The sequence below is a fragment of the Ammospiza caudacuta genome, chromosome 1 (assembly GCF_027887145.1).
Source record: "Ammospiza caudacuta isolate bAmmCau1 chromosome 1, bAmmCau1.pri, whole genome shotgun sequence".
In the NCBI taxonomy this organism is placed as follows: Eukaryota; Metazoa; Chordata; class Aves; order Passeriformes; family Passerellidae; genus Ammospiza; species Ammospiza caudacuta.
Window position 1 is genome coordinate 115,499,483 of NC_080593.1, and position 6,728 is coordinate 115,506,210.

General features: G+C 36.1%; 1 long non-coding RNA gene across 1 annotated transcript; it reads right to left on the reverse strand.

Annotated features, from left to right (window-relative positions):
* Positions 1-2,706: 2,706 nt before the first annotated feature.
* On the reverse strand, positions 2,707-5,523 carry LOC131568221 (uncharacterized). The gene is made up of 3 exons (XR_009275712.1): positions 5,387-5,523; positions 3,015-3,098; positions 2,707-2,932 (listed from the first exon to the last, which is right to left on the reverse strand). It is a non-coding gene; the product is annotated as an uncharacterized LOC131568221 (long non-coding RNA).
* Between the last annotated feature and the right edge of the window lie 1,205 nt (positions 5,524-6,728).

Below are 6,728 nucleotides of genomic sequence, written 5' to 3' on the forward strand. Positions count from 1 at the left end.
CAGTATGAAGTCACTGTGTAAACAAAACCATAAGGAGCCAAAAGAAATTATCTAAATTGAAATTTCACCCATACTTACTCAGCAGTACTTAGACAGCAGTAGTAGTGTAGCTACAAAAACTGAGCTGACTAATCATTATTTTCTGGTTTGCTTTTCTCGTAATTAGAGATGTTGGTACAGTTTTAAAATCAGTCTTCAGCTTGCCATCATGCTTTTTGTAGTGAAAATAATGGAAAAATAGGTACACTAGTACTGGTTATGTTGTCAAATGTAGCATATAGTAAGTAGTGATTTATATCCTATAGTGTAGATATAAGATATAATGCCATCTTTATTCCATGTACGTTGTTTGCAACTTAGCAGTTTTCTAGCCTCAATATGGAAAAAGGAAATTAGGCTTAAAAGAAAGGAGAGTTAAGCTGCAGTTCCAGAACAGCTCACAGGATGCTGAGTGGAAATGAAGGTTTGGGTTCCTCATGACTCAGTTTCTTTTGGACGATTGATTTACCCTTTTCCCAATTGTCTGTAACCAACCTGTTATTGCTAATCCCTGACCAGGCACCCTACCAAAGACAAATCCGCCAAAGGCTCCTAATGATGCTCTGATTCTGCCAGAGCTTTAACAGGAATGTGGGAGAAAGGGAGTCTAAAGGCAGTCCCTTTTAGTTCAGCATGGAACTATGCTTAAAATTGGAGAAGAGAAAGGGACAGGCACATGATCCATGGCTGCCTTCTGCTCTGTTGTGACTCTGGACAAGTTAGCTAGAACATTTGTTTGTCCTGAATTCCCAAAGGTCCAGAATAGTGTTAGTAATGCTGACATATCCTTGTAAAGCACTTGATGGTTGAAAAATGGTATTTAAATGCCCTTTGGAGTGAGATAATATATGAAAAAAGCTGGGTTAGAAACAAAAGACATGAATCCTTTTTTTATTAATGTCCTTAGTTACAAGGTAAGAGCAGTAAGCAAAGGCCTGATAAACCACTTCTAGTTGATCAGTGTTTCAGTCGCATGGGAATTCTCAAGGAGTGTTGTGTCTCCTTGAGTCTTGCTTTAATTTTTAATGTAATGGCCATTTGACTTGTGACAGAGTTGAAGCTGCAGCTGTTTCTGTGATCTTGGTCTGCTCAGTTGTAGTCCCTTGAAAATCTTCTGAAATGGTAGAAATCAGCTTCTTCCTTCCTGTATAATTTTTCAGTTACACTTGCAGTTATTCCATGGAACTGAGGTGTGACCAGAGCTCTTCCTCTTAGGCTTACCAGAAAAAGGACTTAAATACTTGAAATCAAGAACTTTGGGTTTTTAATATTTTGTTGTTGTGAAATTTATAGAATTGATTTTGATTTGTTACTTTCTGGAGAGTCATCTTAATACTGTTAACCTAACATCTAACCCTTCTTTAAAGATTCAAGCTGGTTATCCAATTTTAATTATTTTTACCAGAACAGTGGATAATAATTAGTTCTTGAAAGAAAATTTTCCCTAGTGAATGTATTACACTTGTAAAACAACTAGGATACATATATTGATTCTGGCTGGAAATTCAAAATGCAACCTTGAACACTTTGTGATCTTCTCAGTGGAATGTTCAAACTACTTTTGGTGCCAAGTGCTGTATTTAATCCACATTATTATTTAAATTCTTTCTGTTACAATATATTAAATTAATTAGTGACTAAGTTATATCACTGGTATTTGCAGAGATGGAAAAGTATTTTTTCACAGTATCTCCATCAAATTTTGTCATACAAGTATGTCTTTCTACTCGCCTATTTCCGTATTTTTGGACAGATTCTGACCTACAACTCTAAAAATAATTTCTTTAATGCAAAGTTATTCTGTGCATGAAATCACATTAAATACATGTGAACCTATAAACTCTTGTTGTGGGGGTAAAGATGAGCAATAATCTCATTTGTGAAAGCTGCCAATAATCAGCAACCTGTGTATTTGTCTTTATAACAAAAAATTTGTTTTAATCCTAATTAATTATATATCTTGGATGTCTGTATACTTCAGTAGTACATTAGAAGTTTTTGTAAGCTGTGTCATTGCAGCTATCTAAACACTCACTGCTTATAGCACTATTCTAAAAGCCCTGTTAGTCTTTTGCTATAGTACTATAACAAAATATACATATCCTATACCTCTTCTGGTCACTATGATTGTAATCCAATCAATTCAACATGTAAAAATACACCTGTAGTAAGATGGGAAAGTGTTTTGTCAAAGGCTGTGCAAGAAATCTTTTGTTTCAGAGAGCATCTGAACCTGTATCACAATCAACCAGTTTTCAAATACAGATTTCTCTAATTTCTATTTTATTGAAAATCACTAGCAGAGGAAAAATGGGTGTGAGTAATTTTTCTCTTTAGATAATAATTCATGCTTACTAATAATTTAGAGGTAACTGTGAGCAGAAGTAGTTGCCAAGGAAATTTTGAAACAGGAAATTTGAAATTTCATGTTGAGACAGTGACGCAAAAGGCCGTGGTTTATAAAGACATGCATAAAATCAGAAATCATGCCACCAAAAGATCTGTAACAGAATTCTTTATTTTAAAGACTGCCTGTGGAATATTTTACCATTTTGTGTGTGCTTAACACTAAGAGCTCTTCTGAGCCAAAAAGCTGTATGCACCTGACAAAGGGATTTCCAGATTCCATACTCATTCCCAAATGTAATTGAGTATGTCAATATCTTTATTTTGTCTTCTTGTTTCAACCTCAGATTAACTTGGTACAGTGAAGTTCTGGTAGGCTGGTGTCTAGCCAGTGCTGTGTTGAGATTCATTATCTATGATGGACCAGTGAGTCCCCATTAATGTGGAACCTTTCCAAAAACAGGTGATAGACCCAGCCTGAGTTCTGTAATCTAGCCTTCAAATAAAAATCAGCTGGCTGTATTCGACATGTTTCTGAAGATACAGACTGCAAAGAAAATTCTGAGAATTAGTTTAAAAAAGAAATTGTGCAGCTATTAATTAGCAACTTATGTAGTATAATTACTTACCCAGATCAAATTCTTGTTTCTTGGATTTTGCTATTGAATTAGTCTGACAAGTGGCAAAAAATGTGTGGCTTCACTATTGCAAATCTGAAAGGGAAATTTTAAAAGTGACTGCACCAACAAATATGCCTTCCATGGAAGGCAATAATCAATGGGGCTTGATTTTTACTTATCAGTATTTTAGGTCTGTGCTGTGGCATCTACTGAGTGCTGCCTCACAGTATCTGTGAAAAGTGCAGAGGAATTGCATTAATCAGTATTTAGGAAACAAACATAAACACAGAAGACTCCAGAAGCAAAAGTAGTAACTTAATAATATCTCATGATATTAAGGAAAGGAAAAGACAGATATCAGAAGGTATGAAACTGTAGATAATCTTCTAGTGCCAGAAGCACGTGCTTACTGATGTAAGTATGTCTTCACTAGCAAGATTTTCCTGTTTGGATAGGCAGCAGGGGAGTTTTGCTGCTACACAGATCTTCTGTTTACCTGGCTAAAGATTAAAAAAAAAACTAACAAAAACCCAAACCAAAAAATCAAACCACCCAGCAACACAAAAAAATCCCCACTTTTGCAGTTCTGCTAGGTTCTGAAAGCTGCCAAGGGATCTCTCTATCATGCCCTGTTCCAAACATTGTGTGCACACAGTCTGGCCCTAGAAGGAGCTGCAGGTCCCTCCTGATCAGGACATGTCCCAGTGTTAGCTATGAGCTCAGACTTTATTCTGTGCTTAGTTGAAATGCAAATTATATTACTAAAGCTTTAAACTTGGACTTTAAAGTATGTATGAGGTACACTAATATATTAGAAGGCTGATTCTCCCCTTGAGGAAAGGTAAAGTGAGAAGGGTCTGTCTTTGAAAAAAACTTTATTTTTCTATTGAAAAAGCAATAGTTTTCTTGCAAGAACCTGGCTTAAAGTGTTCAATGGCAGTATATCACAAATGCAGTCTAACAAATAATAACAAGAAGCTTACCTAGGACAGTATAAAATCACCTCTGTCAGTGACATGCTGCAGATACGTAACTGTTTTCTCCCAGACACATTCCATTTGAAACTCCAATGTAGCAACTTCTTCAATAAAGAACATTTTGTGCTGCAGAAAGTACTAATCAAGCAGCGACAAAAACCCTTTACACTCTGTCCTTTCCTGTTCACAGCATGTCCGTGTGCCTCCCTTAGTTGGCAGCTGCTCCTCCCAGCAGCTGCAGAGTTTTTAACGGGGTAGTTCTGAGGACCCAGCAGGTTGGCTGTACTACAAATATCGGCTTTTGGGGAAAATGGGCTCCCTCTGGTGAGTGGCTGAGTGGTTGTCAACTGAACTCCCTTCGTGGTTTGGGTTGTCTTAGCTCAGATTTTGTTATCAAATGGTATTCTCAGGGTGCTTGAGCACTTGCATGCACTGACATAAAATGTGTTCCTATCAACTGTCAACACTCGTCATCTTGATTTCCTGGAGTAGCAGAGGGCTTGAATATAAATCTTGCAACTTTTCACAGCTGGGATGGAAGGCTAGGAGACTGCTGCAAATAGATGCCCATGGAAAATTAGGTATTACAATTGTGTCAGAAAATTTTGGTGTGCTTCAGTTCCAGCTCTGGCCTCTGTAGCTGGTTAATGTTTCTTAAGTATTTTGCCTTTCCCCCTGTGCTGAGTGACTACCTTTACTTTTTGCAGGTTCCTGGTGTGAGTCAAAGAAGCAGGAATATGCAATCCTTTTGTGGCAAGTGTATTCATACACATGTAAACCCAGAAATTAAAGTTGTCTACTAATCCACCTTGCTTCTTCAATCCAAACCTCTCCAGCCTGTGATGGTAGAGGTCTGTTGACACTGTACATCTAGTTCTAAATAAACTGTCTCCTAAACAAGACTTGACTAATTTTTAAAAAACTGAAAAGGCCATTAAATTTATCATTGAAGCAAGGTTTCTAAATTGCATGTTCATGCAACTTTCATCTAGAACTCAGTTAAACAGGCATCCTATCTTAATGGAACAGGTAAACTGGAGATAGCTGGGTAGAAATCGTCTTAGATCTTGCAGGTTGTTTGCAGTAGGAGTGAGGATCTCTAGTCCTTGATCTAGCTACAGAGAAAGTTTATTGAAATTCCTGGTCTTCTTTTTTTAAGTTTTCAGTTCTGTGTGATAACCACTCTCTCATCCTTTCAGTAAATACCCTTCAAAGGGTGTTGTGAAGATAAAAAGGTGATGTTAAGGGGACAAAGCAAGAGGAAAAGGGGCTTTCAGCCTTGGGTTTTGTTCAAACAGAAATAGGCCAGGCAAGTGAAATAGGTGTGACTGCTGAACTGCAGCTGGGTAATTTTGAGCACACCTTAAGCCCAGGAAATAATAACTGGATCAAAAAAACACCCACCTGCATTGTTCATCGTAGCTTGGAGGTTTGTGAAGCTTAGCTGTCTCTTTTATGTGGTTACTTCTTGTGCCAGGCATGATCCCATGAGGGGCTGTTTCCTCCTCTCTCACAGCTCAGTGGCAGTCAAAGGTGTTCAGAATACTGAATATTAATTGTTCTAGGCAGAGAAATTGCAGATTTCATTGTGCCCAGTAGAGAAAGCAGATATGTGTCAGTGAAAGTACTGCAGTGTGGCAATGTTAGAAACATGATCAGATTGACTGCTTTGGATTTGGAAGATGTACAGATGTAATTTTGTTATAATTTGCAACTTTAAATTGTTTTTAAATGGAACCTAATTGAGATTTTAATTAATCTCAATTAATTGAGATTTTATTAATATTAATATTAATAACCTAATAAGAAAATAATGAATATGAAAATTAAAAATCACTTCCTCCATTAAGAGTGCTCAAAGAAAACAAATATCATAAAACGAAACAGCTGCAGCTATCACAAAATTAAACCAAGCTAATTTCTCAAACCTTCCAACTGCCTGATGAGTGAGGTCTTTTTCTTGTAGTTTATTTCACTAAATAAATGTTAAATGTCATCTGTTGTACACTTAGTCACTGTATGTAATTGTAAAGATACAACAAAAATCCAGAACATTTCTACTAGGCACATTTAAAAATTAAAACCTTAAACAATTGGGTTTTTTAATTTGCTAATCAATATCAAATGTTGTATTCCTATGTTTTCCTTATAGAGAATTTTGATCAGGTAACAAAACAGGTATTTTTAAACAACATTAGCATTACTTCTAATTTCAGTGATTGTGAATTTATTTTAAAATAAATTTATCATATTTTCCATTTTGGAAAAAGGTTTTATCCATCTTTCCTCAGTGTTGTTGAGGATTTAAATCCACTCTTAATTTCTGTCTGATCTTACCTGCTCATCACTGCTGATTCATCAGAACTACAAATGGGAAGATGTTGATGTTTGAATTTAGGCTTCATTTAGTATTTTTATTAGTGCTTCTAACTTACTTCTACTAAACAGCTAACATAGGATTATTTCCTTATGCTAAATCACTGATCATCTCTTCTGTGACAATAAGTAATTAGCATGCTAGAAGTAACTGCCCAGTTACAAGCCCAGCTACTTTCTCATTTGTATAATAAAACATTTTTATCCTGGCCAAGACAAAGAACTTCACCCTTTGAAACTACTGTAAAATACTTTTAAAGCAATGTATAGATATGTATTACAAGACTGCAATAGCATTATATGTAGTGTAAAACCCATAATCTAGAGATTATCTATGATATTCCATCTTCTGGCCTTATTAAGAATATGC